The 26,073-nt window shown below is 39.7% G+C and overlaps 1 long non-coding RNA gene across 2 annotated transcripts; it reads left to right on the forward strand.

Moving 5' to 3' along the window:
- The first annotated feature begins 14,644 nt into the window (after positions 1-14,644).
- LOC131543580 (uncharacterized) lies at positions 14,645-25,661 on the forward strand. Of its 2 annotated transcripts, XR_009271938.1 has the most exons (5): positions 14,645-16,897; positions 17,139-17,412; positions 24,616-24,671; positions 24,947-25,056; positions 25,514-25,661. It is a non-coding gene; the product is annotated as an uncharacterized LOC131543580 (long non-coding RNA). The 2 variants fall into 2 exon arrangements; XR_009271937.1 differs by lacking the exon at positions 14,645-16,897 and having other exon boundaries at positions 17,029-17,412.
- Positions 25,662-26,073: the final 412 nt, after the last annotated feature.

The raw sequence follows: 26,073 nt of genomic DNA on the forward strand, positions 1-26,073 counted from the left end.
TGCTTTATTTGTTGTGTGCCGGTGCACGTGTAATATAGTTTTACAGAGTTCCGCATGCAGGGTCTCAATTGGATGTTTTTGGTGAGATCTTGATTTGGATTGGTCAGTGGACCCCTGACCTCATTGTCATAGAGGACAATGGACTCAATTACTGATTCTAATATTTTCAGCCAAATTCTAATTGGGATTTCTATAGGACATTGCCGTTTTATGGTGTAGAAGGCCCTGTGTGCTTTATCTCTCAGTTCTGTCACAGCATTATTAAAGTTTCCAGTGGATGTGACTTTCAAACCCAGGTAGTTGTAGTGTGATGTGTGTGTTATCTGGTTAGTGCCTAATGTAAATGTGTGTTGTGTTCCCTGGGATCTGGATCTTTTCATAATTTAAAATATCATAATTTTGGTTTTATTCAGGTTGACTGTCAGGGCCCAGGTCAACCTGAGCGGCGTTTGGATGAATAAGTAAATATATTTCACACTTTCCTCTCAGAAATGAGATAAACACAACAAAAACTGACAGCAGTGTGAAAGCAGCAGTTAAAAATGCATCTGATTACAGCGATGTGGATGTTTACATGAGCTCTGCAGTTCAGTAAAGTAGGCTACTCCAGTAACGTCAGATCACATCATGTTTATTTATATAGTACTTTATGCAATAGCCTTAATTCAAGCAACTTTTCAGTATTAAACATGAAAAATCAGTCAGTGTTGCTTTGTTAGAATTACAACTTGATTTTCTGTTATAAAGCAGCTCTCCAGTGTGGAGATAGCTAATGATAAAATGTTTTTATTAGTGTGGAAAAGAAGGAAAAAAAAGTGATAGTTTGGTTTACAGAGATCAAAGCTTGATCTAGCTCAGGACTGTTTTGGTTATCATAACCCTATAAGATATTTTAAGACGTTATGTTGTGGATAAGATAGTTTATCCAAAGCGTCTTATCACTTACCTTTATTTTGTTTCTTATCAATATGACTTACAAAAGGAGATGTTAGGCAGAATCATGTGTCATTCAGTTACTTTTTCATGTAGCTAATTATATGGTGAGAGAGTGTCTCTGTCTGTCATCTCATTTTGTGTGCCAAATACATCTACTTGTATAAGCAATTGGTAACACTTTACAATAAGGTATCATTTGTTAACATTAGTTAATGTATTAATTAACATGAATGAACAATGAACAATGCATTTATTACATTTATTTATTAATCTTTTTTAATGTTGGTTAATAAAATACAGTTGTTCATTGTTTGTTCATGTTAGTTCACAGTGCATTAACCAATGTTAAAAAACACAACTTGTGATTTTTATAAATGCATTAGCAAATGCTGAAATTAACATTAACTAAGATTAATAAATGCTGTAGAAGTATTGTTCATTCTTAGTTCATGTTAATTAATGTTAACTAATGAACCTTATTGTAAAGCGTTACCAATTAATTGTATACTAATTGCAATTACATAATATGCTTTTCTAAAGCTGAAGTGACCTTTATTTATTATTGAATATGTATAACTTAATAATTGCAAAAGCTGAATAATCAAAGTCTACTGATTAATCAGTGAAATAATCAATGATTAGTCGACTAATCGCTCTAATAATCGTTAGTAATTTGGTAAAAATCCGATTTGACTTCTGCTCAGTACATTGTGTGTGATGATGAAGTCTGATATTCGAGCATTTATTATGCTACAGAATAATTTTACCAGGTTGTGCTCACACAGATGCCTCTGTAGTTGTTAGGATCAAATTGATCTCTGTTTTTAAAGATTGGCGTTATCAAGCCTTGACTCCAGATGTCAGGGAAGTAACCTACACTCAGAACCACAGTGAATAGTTTTAGAATGGCCAACTGGAGTTTACTGCTTGTGTGTTTTATCATTTCATAGTATGACATCGGGTCCAGATGCTTTTTTGAGTTGGAGGTTTTTGATTTTTGCTTTAAGTTCTTTATCAGTTATTGGGAAATCGAATGGGTTTTGGCTATCTTTGATTGTTAATTATAGTTTTTACAATTGGTTGATTGTTTGAATTTGCGTACAGTCTCTCTCTCTCTCTCTCTCTCTGAGTGAATGGTGAGACTGAGCGTGGTGAGTGCGTTGGTGAGCGTGTGGTAGCGTCAGTGAGTTTTCTATCTTTTCATCTTTTTTTTATTTATTTATTTTTAGTGTAGGTTATTGTGAGTTGTTGATCAGCCTGGTTTGTTTAAGCTCACGCGCCGGCACGCTATTAAGCTTTCTCCGCCGGCCGGTTGTTCGGTAGAGGATTGTAGTTTAGCGGTCGGAGAAGAGGTCAGTTATGGAAGTATCAAATCCGCTTTGCGGATGAACAGCGCTGTTGTGATCTTTTTGGATGACATAGACAAAGCGAATCAGTTAATTGAGAATGGAGTAGTAATTCAAGACACTTTTATACCTGTTCTTTCTCTAGTCAATCCTGCTAAAAAGATTAGCATCTCTAATGTACCTCCTTTTCTCAAAAATGAAGTTTTGGCTAAAGAGTTACAGAGACACGGACAGCTAGTATCTCCGATTAAACTGATCCCCATGAGCTGTAAATCCCCTCATTTAAAACATGCATTTTAGGAGGCAGGTACTTATGGTGCTTAAAAACAATGATGAGGAATTGAATTTGGTGTTTAAGTTTAAGATTGATGGTTATGATTACACCGTACATGCAACATCGGAGATGATGAAGTGTTTCGGGTGCGGAACTGTAGGCCATCTGATTCGTTCGTGCCCGGGAAGGACAGCCGCTAGCTGCTAGCGTGGTGGAAAAGCCGAGCACAAGCGGAGCCGCCGCTTCAGTTACAACAAATGGAAATACACAAATTGTAAGAGAGGAAAGTGATGCTAGTAATCTTGAGAAGGAAGTTGTGGAGGAATTACTCGTTGTAAGTTCAACGAGACCCAAAGTAGGTGCTAAAACTGTTCATATCGTTACTAGAATAGCTGAATCATTGCTGTTTGATGAGGAGAATGTTGTGTGTGATAAGGATCTGGCTAAACAATCCATCAAAAGAAAAGAGCTAGATAACACGATGAACGCAGATCAGGCTAGTGAAGTATCAAAGCTGACTTTAGTGCATGGTTCGCAGTCTGAAGAGAGTTCGATGGACACACAGGAGAGTGTATGTGAGTTTGGTGTTGACACACAGGTAGAAGAGGAGAGCGTTTACACTTTCACTAGACTTCGTTCATTCTTACAGGACACTGAAGGCATGAGGTCAGTTAGAGTTGATTATTTTTTCCCGGATTTAAAGATGTTTCTCGATTCAGTCAAGTTGTTTATGAAAAATACTGAGAGGTCTGACCAGTCTACTTTCAGTGATCAAGAAATTTATCGTATTAAGAAATTGATGCTCAAAGTTAGATCGCAAACAGCCAATGATGGTTAATTGTCTGTTTTTTCTCTCTCTTCTGTGTTATTTTCTCTGGTTTGTTTAAATGGCAATCCCAATGCATTTATTCATCTAATATGTGTGAAGTAAAGCTAGGATCTTTAAACATCAATGGTGCCAGGGAGGATGTGAAGAGAGCTGCTTTTTTCAGTCTAATTAAAGTGAGAAAACCTAATGTTGTTTTCCTGCAAGAAACACATAGTACAGTAGACAATGAAGCAGATTGGAAGAAGGAATGGGATGGGGAAGTGTGTCTTAGTCATAAGAACAATAACAGTGGTGGAGTTGGGATCTTGTTTTCTAAAGGTTTTATTTTTATTATTGTGTATGCTCTAACTGTGGGAACTGAAAGGGTGATGTTTCTTAACACTTTAAACAATGTTATAAGGAATCGTTCTGATGATTGTTATACGATCCTGGGGGGTGATTTCAACTGTACTGCTGCATGTGCTGATAGGAATCACATAGAACCTCATGGTCCCAGCAAAAAGTGTTTAATCAATTTAATTGAATCCAATAGTTTATGTGATGTTTGGAGGTTTTTTTCACCCTTTCAAGCGCCAATATACCTGGACTCATGTTAAGGATAATTATCTGTCTCTAGCTAGACTGGATAGATTTTATTGTTTCAAACATCAAACTAATGTTTTGAGAAATTGTTCAATACATCCTGTTGGTATTTCTGATCATTCCTTTGTTCAATGTTCTATTTTTTTATCAAAGATGTGAAATGTAATAGTGCTTTTTGCCATTTTAATGTAACTTTGCTTGATGGCAATGTTTTTAGGGATTCTTTTAAGTTTTTTTTGGGATGGTTTTAAAAATACAAAATCTGATTACGTCTCTTTGCAGCAGTGGTGGGACATAAGAAAGAGTAAAATCAAACAGCTTTGTTTTCAATATACTCTAAATGTTACAAAAGATATGGAAGATTTAGAGAGTGGAATATTGAAGCTGCAAGAGTTGGCAGACTCCACAGGAGAAAGAGAACACATTAAAGTTCTCAAAAGGAAAAAAAACAGCTCTGTCCAACCAGTTAGGTTTTTCTGCTCAAGGTGCCCTGGTTTGTTCTCGTTTCCAAAATGTGGTTAAAATGGATGCTCCTTCCCATTTTTTTCTTTGCCCTAGAACAAAAAATGGGGAAAAGAGACTCATGCATTCTTTGCGAGACAACACTGGACAATTACTGCACGATTCTACAGAGATTCAGAAATGTGCTGTTGACTTTTATTAAAAACTGTTCAAGAAAGAGTCTCAAGCGATACTAGAAGTAGTGCAGTCCTTTTATGAGGGCTTACCACAGGTTTCAGAGGAGACTAACATGGAGCTGGGTGGTCCAATTTCTGAAGCTGAATTATATATGGCATTGTGGAGCTGAGAGAGTGGAAAGGCTCCCGATATTGATGGGCTTCCTGTGGAATTTTATAAAGTTTTTTTTGGAATGAAATTGGAAAATACTTGTTACTTGTGCTAATGGATAACCTTGAGAAAGATTTTTTACCATTAAGCTGCAGGAGGGCGATCCTTACTCTTCTTCCTAAGAAAGGTGACCTGCAAGAGATTACAAATTGGCGACCAGTGGCTTTACTGTCGACTGATTACAAGCTGCTGTCAAAAGTATTAATCATGAGACTTAAAAAAGCAATAGACCAAATTATACATGTGGACCAGACCTACTGTGTTCCTAACAGGTTCATGTCTGACAATATTATTTTAATTCGCAATATTTTGGATCTCTCTAGTTCTTTGGGCTGTGAACTTGGTTTAATTTCAATAGAGCAAGAAAAGGCATTTGGCAGAGTTGAACATCAATACTTGTGGCAAACGTTGAAAGTGTTTGGGTTTAGTCCGAGTTTTATAACCATGATTCAGGTTTTATACAGAGGTATTGAGAGTTTACTAAAGATTAATAGGGGTTAAAGTGCACCTTTTAAGGCCCAGAGGGGAATTAGGTAGGGTTGTTCTCTCTCTGGAATGCTTTACTCATTAGCCACTGAGCCAAGAAGGCTCCTTTCAGGTATAATACTTCCTGGTTGTAATTCAGTTTTTAAATGATCTGCTTACGCTGATGATGTGTTTATTTTTGTCAAGAATCAATATGACATTAATACTCTTGTTGAATGTATCCATCTCGCTAGTAGGGGTGCTACTTTCAGACTCCAATTTATACAAAAACTTCTTGGTGGACCCGAAAATCTTGTCTGGCGACCCTTAGCCCATACTGTATTGAGCCAAGTTGGTAATTTGGGCCTAGTTCAGTCGTTGTTTTTAATGGATTTGAAGACTCATAAACTATGCAATCTTCCTAAGTTTTATCAAGGGTTGTTTACTGTGTGGGGGATGTTCCAGAAATCGAGGACAAGTAGTGATTCACTATTTTGGTTGTTGAAAGAACCAGTGCTGTATGGGACACGATTTAACATAGAGCACATATGGCACAGCGTTTCATTGCAGTGGGGATTGTTGCTTTGAAACATGTCTTTGATCTGACTGGGCCAAATTTGTCTAATGCTGAGAAACTGGCTTCTCGCTTAGGAGTCCGATCTATCAGAATTGTAAATCACTTGCTCAACAATTGGAAATGTGAACTCACACAGGCTGAACTCTCCTTATGTAATGAATATTGTAATGGACATTGTCAACCTAATAGTAATGATATTTTCCCTCCTTTAATTCTTGTTCCTGATTTTAAAAACTGTACTGGTTCTTTGTTAGAGTTAAATGGAACTCTCACAAATAATATGGCCACAACGACAGGTAAATCCATGTATAAGTCTTTTGTCAAGATTTTAAATAAAGACAAATTGAATGGTCGAGCTGATACTCCCTGGAGAGCTCATTTCGGGCTTGACATTGAAGTCAAGCCTGTGTGGAGAGCTCCATATAAATCACCGCTAACAAAACAAGTTGGCGATTTACAGTGGAGAGTGTTACATGGAATTGTGGCTGTTAATGCTTTTGTCTCTGTTATTAATTGTAATGTAAATGAAAATTGTCCTTTCTGTTCGCAAAGGGAAACAGTGGTTCATTGTTTTTCAGAGTGTAGCAGACTTTGTGATGTTTTTACATTGTTGCAACAATTGTTTATGATGTTTGGAGAAGTGTTTACTAAAGAGATGTTTATTTTTGCATATAGATACAATCAAAAATGCCAACATAAATGCCAGCTTTTTCATTTTGTTTTAGGCCAAGCAAAAATGGCTATTTATATTAGTAGGAGAAATAAGGTGGATGGTCTCTTGATTGTGATGCAAGCATTTTGTTTGTTCGGATGATGAAAGCCAGATTGAAAGTTGATTTTGACTTTTATATGTCTATAAATAATGTTGAGGAATTCATTTTCATCTGGTGTTATAAACGTGTTGTGCTCTATTGTTGATGATATGTTGTGCTTTGGATTTGTTCTAAGCTAAATGTTTTTTATGAAATCACTTACAACTTATGTTTTTTATTTTTATTTTATTTTGTCTTGTAGAGAAATCTTGTTTGTATAAATGAAGAGGTTTTTCCAATTTTCTCTCTCTCTCTCTCTCTCTCGCGCATGTGCTGGGTGAGCGGGCGGAGTGTTGAGCGAGAGCCTGTGACTGCTGTGTGAGGTACGAGTGGTCTTTACTTCTCTAGCTATCTTTATTTTTTGTCTTTTACTTATTTGTTTAGTTTGTTGGTTTCTTTTTGTCTGACGCTGGTTGTTTTGTAAAAAAAATAGAGAAGTGAGTGTCGTTTAGCCGGGGCGTCCGCTCCCACATGTTGGGAGCATGGCTGCCCCAGGCAGCGGGAGTTTCAATTCATTGACAAGACGTCATGGTGTGAAAATAGATTAAACCGCTAGTGTAGAAGATTGTGGATTAGCTATGGGGGAAGAGATTGGACATGACAATATCTTGTCAGCGTCCCGTATGAATGGGGCTGTTGTTGTATTTGCAAAAACAGTTGATTTGGCAAATCAGTTAGTGCAGAACGGGATTGTGATTAAAGGTATTTTTACACCAGTGCTTCCTTTGTCCACTCCTTCCAAAAAAGTTACATTGTCAAATTAAGTGTTGACCAATTTGCTTGCACGTTTTGGTAAAATAGTTTCACCTATAAAGATGATTCCGATTGGTCCCAAGTCACCTCTCCTGATGCATGTTGTGTCTTTTATGTTCATATGATTTTGCAGGAGCACCTTGATGAACTGGATTTGTCCCTGAATTTTCGACATGAGGATTTCAACTGTTATTTTCGCTACAACAAACAATATGAAGTGTTTTAATTGTGGTGGAATGAGACATTTGATTCATGCATGCCCTAATAGGGTGGATAAGTTGAATGAGGCACCTTTACCAGTTGTGTATGAGAATTGTCAGGTTTGGACGGAGAGGCAAACACAGGGTTAGTGGGAACACACTTCTTTTATTTCCTTCCCACAAACATAAACTGATCCCGAAGGATTTCGAACAAAACGTAACTTAAAACAAAGGGGTCCTTTAACTCAGTGACTTCGTCCAACTCAAAGTGACACTTTTGTGATAGGTCGGTCGGTGAGGCTTACAGGACGGAGGATCCAGGCAATCCAAGAGGTGAGTAGGGAAGTGAGCCAGGCTTACGACCTTGATACCAACCAACGCAGGATTGTGGTGAGGGACTTGATATAGCGAGCAGATAAGTGATGACAGGTGGTAATCAGTACTCCGGTGATTGCGAACGGGTGTAGGTGGTTGGTGTGGATGATGCTGTGGGCGGATCTGTGACAGTACCCCTCCCCACGGGCGCCTCCTGGCGCCCGGGACCGACGGCGAGGGCGACCACGCCCTTTTGGGGCAGGGCGGTCGGGTACGACCGGTGGAAGTCGGAAAGAAGCGAGGGGTCCAGTACATCCTCTCGGTTTACCCATGATCTCTCTTCGGGGCCGAATCCCTCCCAATCCACCAGGTATTGGAGTCGGCCGCCCCGTCGACGGGAGTCTAGGATTTCTTCGACTCTGTAGATGGTCCCACTGGGGTCGGCCTCGGGAGGAGGAGGTGCCGTGCTCTGCGGAAGGAGGGAGAACGGGATTAGTGAACGGTTTTAATAGGGATACATGGAAGGTAGGTGAAATGCGGTAAGTTGCTGGGAGCTGGAGCTCGTAGGTGACTTCGTTTATCCGTCTTATTATAGGGAAGGGACCGACATAGCGAGGGCTTAGCTTCTTGCAGGGCAGACGGAGGCGAATATCCCGAGTGGAGAGCCAGACTCGGTCGCCGGGACGGTATAGGGGCGTGGCGGCGCGATGGGTATCTGCATGTCTTTGTGCCTCCGTACTGCCCGCTGGAGATGGACATGCGCCGTGTCCCACACTCTTCGCTCTCTCGAAACCAGAAGTCAACTGCCGGGACTTGGAAGGCTCTCCGGTCCAGGGGAAGAGCGGAGGTTGAAATCCTAACAAGCATTGAAATGGGGTGAGACCGGTAGTTTCTTGCCGCAGTGAGTTTTGGGCGTACTCGGCCCAGGGTAGGTACTTGCTCCAGTGGTCCTGGTGACGATGGCAATAGGCGCGCAGGTAGCGCCCAATCTCCTGAATTTTCCGTTCCGTTTGGCCGTTGGTCTGTGGGTGATACCCGGAGGACAGACTGACAGAGACTCCCAGTAGCCGGAAGAAACTACGCCAGACCCTGGAAGTGAACTGAGGCCCTCGGTCGGAGACAATATCTTCGGGCAGGCCAAAGTTCCGGAAGACATGTTGGAAGAGAGCTTCCGCAGTTTCGAGGGCTGTGGGTAATCCTCGTAAGGGGATCAATTTGCAGGCCTTAGAGAACCGGTCGACCGCAACGAGAATGGTGGTAGATCCGTTGGAGGGTGGTAGGTCTGTGGCAAAGTCAACTCCGATATGGGACCAGGGCCGGCGTGGGATCGGCAGGGGGACCAGTTTTCCCTCGGGCAAGTGACGGGGGTCGAGGTGATGGCACAGACGGCACAGCCTCGGACGAACGGGCAACGCCCTGGTTCATGTTGGGCCACCAGTACTTGTTCGAAGGAGCGAGAGTGCGTTGTGGCCGGGTGGCGGATCCCGGAGGCGTGTGTAGAGAGTCCAGAAGGGGAGACGGAAGGTGGCTGGTATGTACAGCTTCCTCTGGAACTCCCGGCGGAGCAGGCTCAGATTGAGTGGCAGCACGGATCTGGTCATCCACCTTCCATATGATGGGGCAAGCGAATATTTTGGGTGGCAGGACTGGTTCTGGATGTTCGGGTGATGGGTCGGGCTGGTGCAGACGGGACAGAGCATCGGCCTTGAGGTTCTTGTGGCCGGGACGATAGGTGATAGTGAATTTGAATCGAGTGAAGAAAAGGGCCCAGCGGGCTTGTCGGGGTTTAGGCGCTTGGCTTGAAGGTACTGGAGGTTTTGTGGTCAGTAATCACTTCAAACGGATGTTGTGCGCCTTCTAGCCAGTGCCGCCACTCCTCCAGTGCTAGTTTGATTGCCAGTAATTCGCGGTTCCCGATGTCGTAGTTTTGTTCTGCTGGGGACATCTTCTTGGAGAAGTAGGCACAGGGGTGAAGCACTGGAGGTTCGCCTTTTGCTGCGACAAGACCGCGCCAATTCCACCGTCGAAGCATCCACTTCCACCACGAAGCGTTGATTGGGGTTTGGATGGGTGAGTGTTGGAGCGGTGCAAAAGGAGGACTTTAACCTTTGGAAGGCTTGCATCGCTTGAGGCGTCCAGGTAAGGGATTTCGGTTTTCCTTGGAGGAGAGAGGTTAGAGGAGCTGACAGATGGCTATAATGGGCTATGAAACGTCGATAGAAGTTGGCGAACCCGAGGAACCGTTGGAGCTCCTTGATAGAAGATGGTTGTGGCCAATTCTTTACGGCTTTCACCTTGGCTGGATCCATTTGTACTCCATCCGCCGATGATGTATCCCAAGAAATGGATCTTTGTTTGATGGAATTCACATTTTCGAGCTTGAGATACAGTTGATGCTGGCGGAGGCGTTGGAGAACTTGGGTAACATGGTCTTGGTGCTCCTCGAGGGTGGAAGAGTAGATCAGGATGTCATCGATATAAATGAGGGTGAATCGGTTGAGCATGTCCCGGAAGATCTCGCTCATGAAGTTCTGAAATATTGATGGAGAGTTCGAAGGCCATACGGCATAACCTGATATTCGTAGTGCCCGGTGGGCGTGATAAAGGCTGTCTTCCATTCATCTCCTTTCCGTATTCGGATTAAATTATAGGCGCTGCGGAGGTCGAGTTTGGTGAAAACTCGGGCCCCACGAAGTTCTTCTAAGGCAGCTGGGACCAGTGGTAAGGGATAGGCGAATTTGACTGTTTGTGCGTTGAGCGTTCTGTAATCTATACATGGGCGGAGGCCCCCGTCCTTCTTGGCGACAAAGAAGAAACTGGAGGCTGCGGGAGATGTGGAGGGACGGATGAACCCTTGCTGTAGCGCCTCTCTCACATATTCTTCCATGGCGATGCGTTCCGGGATTGAGAGGGGATAGACGTGACCTTTAGGCAGTTTGGCCCCGGGTAACAGGTCAATGGTGCAGTCCCAGGGTCTGTGCGGAGGAAGGCAGTAGCGGCCGTTTGCTGAACACGCCTTGGTAAGGGAGGTAGGCTCTGGGAATCTTGACCGAGGTAAGTGTGGTAGGGCTCTCACGGTGGTGGAGTTGAGTGGGAGAGATGGTACGGACTGGCGAGGTACCGGGAGACTGGGGAGACACTTTTCAAAGCAGGAATCACTCCAACGAAGGATTTCTCCCGAACTCCAATGCAAGTCTGGATGATGTTTTACGAGCCAGGGACGACCCAGCACCACATCCACAATGGCTTCCTCCAAGATAAGAAAGGAGATTTGTTCCTCGTGAAAGTGTCCAACGCGAGCGTGACCTCTGGAGTGTGGTGGCGTACCAGCCCTTTGCTCAACGGTTTGCCTTGTATGGTGGAAATCCGGTGGGATGTAGTACTCGGAGCCGGGTAGTTGGAGTTGAAGGAGGCTGGTCAAGAGATGAAATTTCCGGCTCCGGAGTCAATGAGGATTTTAACTGGAAAGGATCGGTTCAGGTAAATGATTAGAGCATCACTATGTGGAATCTTGGAAACATCAGGGTGAAGATGGACCGTACTCACCGTGAAGTTCGCGGGCGAACGGGCAGGCTACCAGGAGTGACTTCGAGCCGCAGTACATACAAAGATTGTGGGTTCTCCGGCGGGCCCGTTCCTCCGGAGATAGGTGGTACCGGTCCACCTGCATGGGTTCCGGTACAAGTGGGACCGATCCTTGTGAGGTGGTTGCTGGGGTAGTTTCCGAACGACAAGCATTTAACTGTTGTGAAATGTGCAACGATTTCTGGAGAAAGCCCTCCAAGCCCACTGAGTCTTCAATAACAGACATCTGCTGTTTTATGGAGGGTGCAAGACCCGTCGATAGGCGGCGAGAAGTGCTGTCTCGTTCCACCCACTGCGGCGGCTAGAGTGCGAAATCTTACGGTGTAATCATGGATGGACATGTTGGCTTGTCGTAACTGAAAGAGCTCTTCGTGAACGGAGATGGAGGAGGCTGTATGGCTGAACACTTCACTGAAATGGTCGGTGAAGGCACCCAGTGACCGCACGACGGGCTGTGTGAATTCCAGAGCGCCTCAGCCCACTGTAGGGCTCTTCCGGACAGCAGGGACATGATGAAAGCTATCTTTGCCCGATCGTTCAGGAATTGGTGAGGTTGAAACTCAAAGTACAGGGAACACTGAAGCAAGAAGCCACTACAGGTGGCCGATCGCCGGAGTAGAGGGTAGGTTTGGCCATTGGGCACCCGGAAGGAGATGGGATGGCCGGAGGAGGCTGGAGGGCTTCATGAGAGCGTGAACTAGTTCGGTGAATGGGTCCGGTGTTGGAAGAGCTTGGTCTTCCATCTCAGTTTAACAACGTCCAATTACTCCTTTTTGAGGGGTTGGTATTCTGTCAGGTTTGGACGGAGAGGCAAACACAGGGTTAGTGGGAACACACTTCTTTTATTTCCTTCCCACAAACATAAACTGATCCCGAAGGATTTCGAACAAAACGTAACTTAAAACAAAGGGGTCCTTTAACTCAGTGACTTCGTCCAACTCAAAGTGACACTTTTGTGATAGGTCGGTCGGTGAGGCTTACAGGACGGAGGATCCAGGCAATCCAAGAGGTGAGTAGGGAAGTGAGCCAGGCTTACGACCTTGATACCAACCAACGCAGGATTGTGGTGAGGGACTTGATATAGCGAGCAGGTAAGTGATGACAGGTGGTAATCAGTACTCCGGTGATTGCGAACGGGTGTAGGTGGTTGGTGTGGATGATGCTGTGGGCGGATCTGTGACAAGAATAGTGCAAACGCTGAAGAAAACATACATTTTTCACCTTTTAGTAATAGCCAAACAGAAAAAGAGATTTATATATATATATATATATATATATATATATATATATATATATCTATATATATATATATCTTTTTTCTGTATATATTTCTGTATATATATATATATATATATATATATATATATATATATATATATATATATATATATATATTTATGTTGTGTTTGTTCAAGAGACACAGTGATGGGTTGAATGCGTGTGATTGGGTCAGAGAGTTTGATGGAATGTCCATATTAAATCATTTGAGCTCCTCTATAGTGGAGGTGTTGCAATTTTATTTTCTAAAGGTTTTATTCTTTGTTCATTCGTATCAAATTGTTGACATATGGAGGAATTTTCATCACTCACAGAGACAGTATACTTGGTACATGCTCATGATAATCTACTATCCCTAGCCAGGTTAGATAGATGTTATGGATACAGACACCAGTTTAATTTATTTAAAGAGTGTTCCATTATTCCTGTTGGTTTTTCCGATCACAGTTTAGTTTATATAACTATGGGTTTTATTAAGCCAAAGAGTGCTTATTGGCACTTGAATACTAATTCGATGTGTGATCGTTTATTTCAAGATTCTTTTAAGGAGTTCTGGATTGGTTTTAGATCTAGAAAATCATCCTTTCAATCTGTACAACAGTGGTGCAAAGATACAAATTAGACAACTGTGTCAGCAGCACACTTTTAATGTAACAAGGGATAGAAAAAGTACAATTGAATCATTAGAAAGATAATTAAAGGATATGCAGGAATGTAGAGATACCTCAGGAGATTAAAGGGTTAGTTCGCCCATTTAAGACATGAAGTTTTATGCAATCCTTACCAGCACTATAGTGCATACACACTGACCCACCCTTTAGTCACCTCCCTGGTCAGAGTTCTGGCCACTTGAAGTTTTTCAAGATAGTACTCCCGGTTAGTTTCCGGGGCCTCAAAACTGTGCATTTTTATGTGAAAAAATTATTTGCGTTTCAAAGCTTGATTAATTTACAGCACAAAAAACACGCCTGACAAAATTCATACCTCAGTTTTAATCGGCACTATTTTCTTTCCATTTCTATCAATCCGTGCTGCTGTCAACGTCAACAGTGCGCACGCTCAGATCAGCTGTTCCATAGTGTTTACACAATCGAATGACAACGACATAAAAAGTAGAAAATGAACAATGGTGCGAACTTGTAAATTCCCAGGCTGTGACCACAAGAATGTGCCGGGATCACCGTTCAGATTCCATCGTTTTCCAGTTTCGGATATAGCTACGAGACAGCTTTGGCTGGTTGCCATCGGCTACTCTGCGGGAGCTAAAATATCGAGAATCAAGGATTTCCGTGTGTGCAGTGCTCACTTCAGCGAAGACGATTACATCCCCAACCAAGGAGGAAAAAGAAAAAAAATATTTTAAAGAGTTTTGCTGTACCAGTACCACGGGTAAGCTCTATTTACTAACTTTATGATCCAATGTCTAAACTGTACGGTAAACAAGCTGAAAATTACTTTCATCATCATCTGTTCCATCTGACGTTGTGCTAAAATTGGTTTCGTCATCAGAAGTTTCGTAGTCAGACATGTTGTCAGCGAGTCGCGCTATCAACAGCTGATCTGAACGTGCGCACTGTTGACGTTGACAGCAGCGCGGATTGATAGAAATGGAAAGAAAATAGTGCCGATTAAAACTGAGGTATGAATTTTGTCAGGCGTGTTTTTTGTGATGTAAATTATTAAAGCTTTGAAACGCAAATAATTTTTTCACGTAAAAACGCACAGTTTTGAGGCCCCGGAAACTAACCGGGAGTACTATCTTGAAAAACTTCCAGCGGCCAGAACTCTGACCAGGGAGGTGACTAAAGGGTGGGTCAGTGTGTATGCACTATAGTGCTGCTAAGGATTGCATACAACTTCATGTCTTAAATGGGCAAACTAACCCTTTAAATTTTTATAAAGAGCTTTCAAGAGAAAAAACAAATATGTAAATAATTTGTTGGATTTGGCTACACAAGGAGCTCAGGTCAAGGTTTCAAAATATTGAATTGATGGATGCACCTTCTAATTAAAAAAAAAAAATTATTTACTTTGGAAAAAAAGAATGGGCAAAAGCTGTTCATACATAACTTGCGTTCTGAGACTGGGGTTTTGTTATCAGTCCCCTTTGAAATAAGAAATAGGGCAGTTGGTTTTTATCGAAAACTATATGAGAGTGAGTTGTTTCTAGATGAGTCAGATGTGAGCGTCTTTTTTGAAAATTTGCCTCAAGTACCTCAAGAACTTAATTTTGTATCAAGTAAAGCTGTTACTTTAGAAGAATTACAAAAGGCACTTCAAAATATGGAATGTAATAAAGTGCCTGGTATTGATGGCCTGCCGACTGAATTTTATAAGACATTTTGGGCAGAAGTAAGCTTGGATTTGTTACAAGTACTCAATGAAAGTTTGGTGAATGGACAGTTACCTTTAAGTTGCAGAAGGGCAGTTCTTAGCGCACGTATTTGTGGTGCACATTAACAGCCTTTGGTTTTAAGAATGATTGTGTGTCTATGCTAAAAGTTCTGTATAATGAAGTTGAAGGTGTTTTTCAATTAATGGGAAATTAAGTGCCCCTTTTAAGGTCTTCAGAGGTATCATGCAAGTCTGCGCCTTATCTGGCATGTTATATACTTTAGCCATAGAGCCCCTCTTAATCAGAATAAGAGTGAAACTATGTGGACTATCTATGTGCAGAAACATAACACTACACCTTCTCTACGTTGGTTGATCCAGGAACCTCTGATTTCTGGATTGCACATTTACTTATCAAATGAGGTGATGTGTTATGTGACACACAGCAGCCACAACAGCAATTATGTTTTATTTCAATTTTTTTCCTTTTTATTCGAAACATTCCCAAACGCATTAACTATATCATGAAATATCTTGATTCTCACCTTTATAGATTGTTAGTTGATCTATTGTGGGCGATGGTCAAAATAACCTGATATTGTAATCTATTAACGCATAAAAACGTGTCTGTTTACTTAATTAACAGATATGGGTGTCATGCCATAACATATTTTAATAGGACTGACTTTATATTTAATGTGAATTTAACATTGAAAGTTAATGTCAATAAAAACATTGTAAGTTAGGCTACTAATCATAACACTTTCAATGTACAGAAAGAGAGAACATTTACATTATCAAAGAACATTTTCACTGACTGTCTAGAGTTCAAGCACTCTCAAAAACTCCCATTAAAATCACTGAAGCTGTTTACACTGTGAAATTAATATCTTACATACATATTCGTACACACATTTGCACTTTGTTGTTTCTGACGAGAGAATTTGCCAGAAAGAGGTATTCAGTCAGCAAGCGAGTGAAGAAAAAACGGCATCTGAACGCCTCTGATTGGTCATTGCATTCATAAGCTCAACAGCATGTGATTGCTTATAATGCAGCGCTGTAAAAACGCGTCTGTATCTGGATCAGCGCCAGTCGGCGAATACAGATTTGAATTAAGCAGCTGATGACAGATGCACTGAACGTTCTAATCACGCCTGTGTGATTGTATCAAATATAGAAAATATTAGGCTAGTCGGCTATTTTTTGTCTTTTGGAAGCTGCATTCAAAATCACTTTGAATGGGCATGAAGCCTCTGGGAGATCTTATGCATTTCGAAACGATTTGGTGTTATAAAAGGGATCTGTGTGAAGTTACTGATGAGGATTTGGAGTTTGCAGTTTTTTTTAAACCTCGTGTGCTGTTAATTTGTTTTGATTTTTTGTATTTAAAATGAGTTGTGTGTAATGTAGGGGTTGATTGTTTAATGTTGTTGATAATAAAGGTAATAGAAGGTGTGTTGAAATTCAACTCTATCTCTCTCTCTCTCTCTCTCTCTCTCACTCAAACACACACACACACACACCATGCTGGCTTTTATTTCTGCACTGTAAGGTAAAGAAGCAGATTTGTTTATTGCAAGTTTTAATAAATACTGCCCCCCCCCCCCCTCCCCCTCTAGACAATCTATTTTGTCCTCTCTGAGTTCTGACTTTGAGTTCTCATGTTTTCAGAGCTGTTGAGGATACTACAGAGTGTGAGAACTCAGTTAGTTTTACCGCACTGGTTCAACCCACAGAGAACAGTCTGTTCATCTCTGAGGTCAGTTTAGTCCGATCGCTGTGTTCTCACACATGCCAGTTCCTCTTCTTTCTTTAAGTGGTTTTCTACAACAAACCAAATATTGCAACATTTCCCTTTTGCAAACATTTTTATGTAGTTGCTAAAAACACTACAATAAAAATAATCAAATAATAAAACTCGATAATTATTTATGATCTTCTAAAAGTGTGTGATGGTGTTTGTGTCTACAGGGAAATTATCCTCTGTCTGTTTTTTGTAGTGTATCAGAGTGAATCAGACAATTTAAGATTCGATCAGATTGGTGTTGAACAACCCAAAGAGACAAATTCCACAAAGAGGCCCAGGATAAGAAGACAATGATACCTGTCAAAACTTCAACCAGTCCACAACTCCACATCTTCAGCCAATGCCCAACCATTGGCTTCCCAAGACATCACTTCAAAGGACAACTGGACATACAGCCAATCAACAAACTTGGGAAACCCCTTTCTGCAACAAGGACAACAAGGGAACCCCCTGAACACACAACGCAGGTACCGCCAGATTCTAGCTGAACTGGTGCATTTAATATAAATTTTAGCCTCTTTGAGAAACTCAATGCTAGGGTTAATTAAAGGATTCATGGTTGTTCAGGTCTATGAAATTGCACATATTGCTATAAATTTTTGGATTTCACATTTTCACTCTCTTAAACTCATTCTTTCCTCACTTCCTCTCTTGTGTGAGTTATAGATTAGTTTATATTGTCTTAGATTTATCCAGTAAAGTCTTATTTATATTGAAAAGAGAAGTATCTTGTGTTTTGTGCTTACAAGTTAATGTCTTAAACTGCCGATCTTGGTACTGTGCTAATAAATAGTGTTTTCACTATATTTTGATGCAGAGTTGATGCTGTATGGCCTCGTTCAGTGAATCACTGACCAATTCAGTTCATCAGCCGGAAAACAGTGACTCTGTCTAAATTCCCTATAAAACATAAATAATTTCCTTTGAGCTAAATGGACATGCTTCCCTTACAATTTATTTATTATTATTATTAATTAATTAATTAATTAATATTTATTTTATATTATTTTTTTGTTGTACTTCTATTGCTGTTCTCAGGACATTATTGGTGTGGGCAATAATGATGTGCAGGCTCTATTCAGCCTGGGTAAACACTGGAATCTGTTAATGAATTTGGTACCGCATACAAGCATACTATTATTACTATTTCTGCCAAAAATTGTAAGAGTAGTATGCGGTTCTGAATTCACTAGTATGTGTTGTCTGCTTGCTAAGATTCTCCCTAATGTTGCTTCTGCCTTGTTGACTGCTTTCTCAACTAATTAATGAACATTGTAATTATGATTTTATGATGACACATGATTTTTGTTTATTAGCGAGGTAGACTGAAGATGACAAAACTCACTCATAAATTACAGGCAATATTGTCATAACTGTTTGCTCATACACACAAAAAGCTATTTATGCAAGATAAGCACAATTTATGAAAAAATAAAAATTGCACCTCATCACTTACACACACACACACGTTTGTTTTTGTGAAAAGTGGGGACATCACATAGGCGTAATGGTTTTTATACTGTACGTGCTATTATCCTACACCAACCCTACACCTACACCTACCCCTACCCCTTACAGGAAACTTTGTGCTATTTCAGATTTTCAATACACTCCATTCTGTGTGATTTATAAGCGTTTTGAAAAGTGGGGACATGGGGTAATGTCCTGAAAAGTCACCTTCTCCTTGTAATACCTGTCATACCCTTGTCATTATACAAATGTATTTCCTCATTTGTCACAAAAACGCGCACACACATACACACATAATCAGTAAACAACTACTTGCTATGTAAAGAGACAGTGTAGTAATCATACGTAGATGCCATATTTGACAGTTCCATACACACTGACGGCATCTCAAAATGGTCAACGATTCTTCAAGCACAGTAAAAATCAGTTTTCCAAGATGTCACAATATTGTGAAGCTTCTGGTTGTAAAAACCGCTGAGATTTAAACTTTTCACATCTGACAATGAATTGATTTGTGTTTTTATACATATATTATTAACCCAATATTACAGGTTTTTAAACTGTAGTAACTTTTCAATGCTATGTTAGCTAACGGCTTATATATTATGTTAGTTTAGCAAAATCATCTGCTGAAGTCTATTGCAGATACTCATACATGCGTATAGCTATGGTTGCAGATGCAGTCAACTTGTGTTCACAAATGAGTTCCAATACGGCGGACAATATTTGACTGCTCCAATATGGTGGACAGCTTATGCATAGCAATCCATAGTATCAGACACTACTCTGTGTATCAGGGCTTAAAAATGAAAAATAAATAAATATAAATATATATATATATATTAGGGGTGTCAACGTTAACGCGTTAACGCATGCGATTAATCAAAAAAATTAAATGCGTTAATATTTTTTTAACGCAAATTAATCGTTTGATAAGGTTTGACCCCAACTTCTTCCCATCATCGCAGCGCGGAAGGTTATCTATCATTGTGTGACGAGGTTACAGCGAACCAGTGTTGCCAGGGTAACGGCGCAAGTGGGCTATTTTGAAAATACAGTCACGGGAAAAATTACAGAGCCGTGGGTTGCGGTTTTTTTGGGCTACTTTTATAATGTACGGCAGCCTCCCAAAGTGTATATAGACAAATAAAAATTAAAAAAGATCCTTTTACTAATGTGTATTTTACTTGGAATGTATCCCTGGCAACTTAAGAACGGAGAGGCGGTTGTAACATCAAACAACGTGAGTTTCAGCAGAGCAGCAGAAAAAAACATGACAACAGCCACTATAGATTATATAAGATAATAAACACACGATTACGATAGGATGTATCATACAAATAAATAGTTAAAAAAATCATACATTGTGATTTCTGGATTTTTTTTTTTTTTAGATTATGTCTCTCACAGTGGACATGCACCTACGATGACAATTTCAGACCCCTCCATGATTTCTAAGTGGGAGAACTTGCAAAATAGCAGGGTGTTCAAATACTTATTTTCCTCACTGTATATATAGTATATATATAGTATAGAAATCTTTCAGTTCATTTCGAGCAGAATCTGTATTTTAATGTTTCTGTTCACGTGTTCCTCTGTATTATTACTGTTCCTAAACCGGTTTGAGTAGGAAAAAAAAAATAATAATAAAGTACAGCATTTTCATTACTCAAAAAGAAAAGAAAAAATAGCCTATCTTGCACTAAGCCATAGCCAATACAGTATCGGCTTTTCTAGATTATGGCCAAAAACAATAGCCCCCCCACACACACAATTGTCAGTTCTTGTTGTTTTTTTTACACATCAGTAATTTTTGCAGTGCATTGTGGGATAGACTGAGTGTATTTGATATCCACTATGGTTCATACACCACTACAAATGACTGCCCCCTCAAATAGGCGAGGATTTCTGGAAGCACGTCTCACCCCCTTCCTTTGATACATGGCTAAAAGAAGTGTTTACTTGTATTAAATTGGAAAAAAATTTGACTGTCACTCACTGGTTCTTTAAAGACATTTGACAAAGTGTGGCGCCCCTTTATAGATTATCTGCTGGCTAACTGTCTTGATACTTAAGCTGAGCATTATTATTTTTATTTATTTATTTATTTATTTATTTATTGTTTGTTTGTTTTTATTTGTTGTTGTTTTTTCTCCCTGTGGGAAGTTATAGGGTGTTGAGGGAGGGAAATGTTTAGTGAGGTATTATCAGTAATACCATGGAAAAATAATTTTATAAAATGAATGTTGTAATTTGTTGAGTTGATATTCCATGCATAAAATCTAATAAAGGAATTCAAAATAAATAGGCGAGGATTTCAGACTCAGGGTGAATCCCATTTCTCTGTCTTACCCCTTCCCTTTCCCCTACCCCTTCGTCTTACCCCTAGCCCTTGTCCCTCGAAAGCGAGTGTTAAGCGCTAGGGGTGAACACATACCCCTATGAAATGAGACACCACTTGGTTACGGTTACGTCATCATACACCGTCGCTAGCTGGCTGCTACGTCACCAGAGCCGACAAGTGTTGATCACAAACTTTGGATCGTTTTACAAACTTGTTAAAACTGTAGACATGCATGGAGTCCATTCAAAGCTAGTCTGCGGGACTGTTGTGCAAATCAGCAATGTAATGTTAGTGTAGCAAACTAGCGATTTTTTTTTAAAACATTTCAAAAGAACAAAGTTGCAAATATATATGTACAGCAGTGGCAGCTGCTGGTATTTCAAAGAGGGGAAGCTCATTTTCGGCCTACATCATAAAAATTGTCCATTTATTTATACTTAAATTCTGCCCTACATTCCTTTTCATGAAAATGCTCTGTGACCCTGTCGTACCAACTAGGCGTCTTTTCCACTGAGGCTAGCCTAGCTTACTGTATGAATGACTGAATGAACAATCTAAAAAAAAAAAAGATATTAAACTCGACGGAGGACTGAAACGAGGAATGTGGTGTATAATAGGGTTGTCATGATACCATAAAAATGTCTTACGATACTATACCAACTTAATTTATAATTCAATTCTACAAAATTAATCAAAATTGAATAAATAAATAGATGTAAGTGAAAACAGACAATATTATTCTCTGAATACATAATGTGAATGAATGACTGGCTATTGTTATCCATGAAATGATCTAAACAAAATTCATCTCAGCACTGCACAGAAGCTGCATGAAGTGACATTTAGATGTGGCATTTATTCATTTAGACTGTATTTATAATTGCATAATGTTATGAGATTAATGTTTTAAATACTAAATTCTGAATATAGAAATATGTTGGAAAATAATGGAATATGCCTACTTTTAGACGGGAAACCTAAAAACGGCCAGCAGGTGGCAGAAGTTCGTGATTGAATCACTGAGTCAGTCAAACGATTCTTTCAAAACGGCTGAATCCTTCAGGAGCGAATCAAATGACTGTTTTATGAATGGCTCAGTGAATCAGTGATTCGCCCAAAACAACGCGGATTTGGATTCGAACACAAACGAAACAAAAACAGCACTCTTGCTCGTGTCGTATTGCCAAAGTGTCAGGAGCAATTTTTGCTTGCATATCTTGAAATTTCCGAGTTAGCAGCATGTATATTAAAACATAACATTATAAATGAATAAAAAATATATATAATGATTGATAAGAACCAAGTGCAAAGCCGCTATGGGACTGAGCTCGAATAGCTTCAGCGTCAGCGACTTTTTATAGAACAAAATCGCTGTCAATCAAAAGGAGATGCAGTCTTTCGACAGACCCTCCAATCATCACGCAGAAGCCCGGAGTCCAGGCACGCCCACTCCTCCATTCACCCCAGAGACGCTGAGCGTCCGTGGGCGGGACATAATCGCAGCATTTATCCAATGACCGTCTAGTTTCGAAGCACTGAAAAAAACTGTTCAAAGCAGCCCCATTGAAGTCAATGGACGCTAGGCTTCAACGGGGAAATGTACTGGCGCTACGGGAATGTATGAGAAGGAAATCGAGTCAGTCGACCTGCTGTATGTAGCTGATTCTGAACGAACTCGTCTTCGAGATGAACGTGTTCTAACGCATTTTTAGTCAATAAAATGTTAACACAATAGTACATATTTGACCATTAATTTTTTGACATTATAGCCCAGCGGGCACCTTGACGTCAATTTGACATCAACAAATAGTCAAGATTTTGACCACCATGTATGACATGCATGAATATGCATATTTTCATTATATTTTGTAATAATTTTCTTTTGGTTGTAAAGAGGCCCAACAAAGGTATCAATCTGACATGTTTTTTCTGGTCCCTATATCTCAGGTCAATATCATTGACATTAAATCGATGTTGATTTGATGTCAGGAAATAAGACGTCAAATTTATGTCAAAACAATGTCTGAAAAAGTATATTTATCACTCATTGTAAATCAATGCGACTCATTTTCAACATCTTGAAAGTTGTAGGCCTAGATCTATGTATTTTGCATGTGTGTTTTTATTTATTTAAATCCTAGCATGTTTACATTTAGTTCACGTTTAAAATGACAGCTGACACTATAATTGCATATACTATAAAAGGTAAATTTAATCTGATATTGAAGCTGATTTTTTAAATAATCATCATGGACTACAAATTGACTACAAAAAGATGTCACATCCTGGCCATGTCGCGCGGGAAAGTAGCAGATCTGCATAACCGCTAGCTCTCACTCACTGTCTAACTGCCACAGATTTGCAATTACAAAATTATTCACTTCCAAATCCTGGTAAGTAACCAGCTAGCATGCTATTGTTGTTTTTATGTCAATACACCATCTTATACACAGGCTACTTAATTTTAATGGGTGTAATTTTCCGAATTATGTCGAATAATTTCACAGCCATCCTTTTACCTGAGCGTGCTAACGCTAGCTAACTTAACCTGATGTTAGTGTAACGTTTACACTCCGGTATGATGGAATCGGTATGATCCTTAATATCTGCCATCGTATGATTTTAACAATGTGTGTGTGTGCGCGGGGTCTCCTTTGTCAGTTTGCCATGTCTCTATTGGGCACAAATGCTCCCGTTGAACGGATATTTTTGCTCATGAACAGCACATGGACTGACGACCGCATGACCAAACCGAGACACGGCAGGCAAAAACATCGGGGTTTTTTTAATGGTCAATTTTTTTATTTTTGGATATTTGTCTTCAATAACATGTCTTCTTTCAGACTTGTGGTGAAAAAAAGTCCGAAATACACGTTCTAACTGCTCCGCGATCGCTGCCTGCACCGTCATCACATGCACCGCACCGCAATGCTGTCGGTTCCAAATATGGTCATTTCCTTTTTTATCAACAACCAATGGTGAAAGTAAAAGGGCTGAATGCGCAATCTAATTGGCTGATGATAAATATTTAAAGCCCATTTTCTCTAAATGACTTTTCTCTCATACTCGAAGTCCGAAATCTCCACTTCAGTAGTACCTATATACACCAAACTTTCCAGTCTTGTACCTAGTTATATTATGAAGACATTTACAGAGGGATTTGTAAATATATTATTCCTAGCCTGATTTATATAACATTTTATTCCAAAAAACATGGCGGAAATCATTTTTAAGGCTATTGACAATATTCTGATTTACAGGATAACAAAAGTAGATATCCATAAATCCCTCAATTTGTTTTCCATTATATGTGAACACAATAGAATTTTTTTTTTACCTGGCTTTATCCAATACTCGTTTTTTTAAATGTATGCAAATTAGTGCATATTTAATTAGATATTGCCTAATTTGCTTATTTAAACATTAAATTACAGAAAACTTGTAATACATTTTTTTCTCATCTTAATGTAGGTAATCAACTGGGAAAATTTCATGGTGATATCTGCTAGTTAAAAATTTTTATTCACCTGTAGTATCTCACCTTAACCTTAAACACTGTTGCTACCCCCCTTAATTTACTGTTCGCGGTCAAATTTGACGTGTGTGTGACCATTGGTGGTTCACTTTAGTGACACGGGAATAAATTGTCGCTCCCCTTCAATCCTGAGCCCACGAAAATACACCCGATCAAATGTATGTTCTTGTAGTGGTAATAAAATATCCATATTATGACTAATAATACTTGAACTGTACAATTTTGTAAGAAGTGTTTATTTTAATAAGGAGTTAACAAATTAACAATGATTGAATGTAAAATGATTTCCTAAGCATGTGAAATATTTTCAATTTTTTTCAGCGTACAAGCACCGGAAGCTGTCACAGATTTTGCTCTTCCCAAATACAAGTAGCCAGGTGAGATGTTTGCAACTACATGACTTTTATCAATCCAGTTGCAGTAGGTCTAATTCCAAACCACAATTGATGAACTGCCCTATTTGTGATTGTTTTAGAGGTTTTATACCGATGCTACATAACTTTACCCATACAATGTGAATTTGCTCAGCGAGTCACTCTGGCAATCAGTAATGATGCTCATTACCCATGCCCGTGGTAGCTCTATTCTCTACATGATTTTTATTTTGATCAGTATGTGCAAGATAAATGGCAAGTGCTGTTAAATTTTTCAGGTGCCATCCAGAAGTCACAACCTGGCATCACAGAAGCTTCCATTGGTAGCCTGATGGCCAACCATTTGCGCGCTGCGCCGGACAGAAGAGGGGGCACTGGGCGCCGGAAGGTAGGAGCTGCTGCAAACAACGATGTAGATTTAGGCCCAATCCCATTTCTCTGTTTTTACCCTTCCCCTTCATTTTACGCCTACACCATGTCATTCTAAACAGAGTGGCAAGACATGGGGGTAAAAATATTCACCATGAATGAATGTTCACATTCTACAATTCAGTACAAAATGTGGACTGATTACTAGCAGTGAAATGAGATCCTGACATATGACACTATTAACAGATATTAACAAAAGGTTTGATCCATTATCATATATTAGTACACATCTGCACCTCTGACTACTGCATGTGATTAGGCTATAATGTGGGTTATCTTTTAGTTGTCTATATACTATTAATAATAATATAATATAATAATAATAAAGAGTAGCCTACTACTGATGGGTACTAAGCATTAGTTATGTTAATGGACAGGGCCCATTTTAATGTTTGCTTTCTTGTTCTCTTTTACAGGCACTTGAGAGCTCTGGAAGTGTGAATCCATAGCGGCCCCACTATATTACAAAAAAATAAAATAAAAACATATCAGATCTCAAAGTATGTGTATGTTGTCAGTCATTGTACATTTAGGTTGAAATTGAGTAATGCTTGACATTGAAATATCAAAATATGTCAATAAATTTGTGATGTCAAAAAATGTTTGATGTCACATTTATGTTGAATTGATATCGAAGCTTGATATTGAATGATATCAAAATAGCATTAAAATGACATCAACATCATGACATCCTGACATCAAATAGATGTAGAATTGACATCAAATGCCAACAAAGCATGACATCAAAATGACATCAGCAGAGGTCAAAATCTTAACATCAAATTGACATCGACACTTTGACGTCAAAATGACTTTCATTTTTGACCTATTTCGTGACGTAATTTTGACATCAATGTTTGATGTCATATTGATGTTAAATTGACATCAAATGCCCACTGGGAGGGGAAGCCAAGCTTCCCTTGCAGTCTTAAATAAATCCCCACTGATGTACAGGACTGTCTAGAGCACAAAACAA

Source organism: Onychostoma macrolepis, chromosome 07 (genome assembly GCF_012432095.1).
Source record: "Onychostoma macrolepis isolate SWU-2019 chromosome 07, ASM1243209v1, whole genome shotgun sequence".
Lineage (NCBI taxonomy): Eukaryota > Metazoa > Chordata > Actinopteri > Cypriniformes > Cyprinidae > Onychostoma > Onychostoma macrolepis.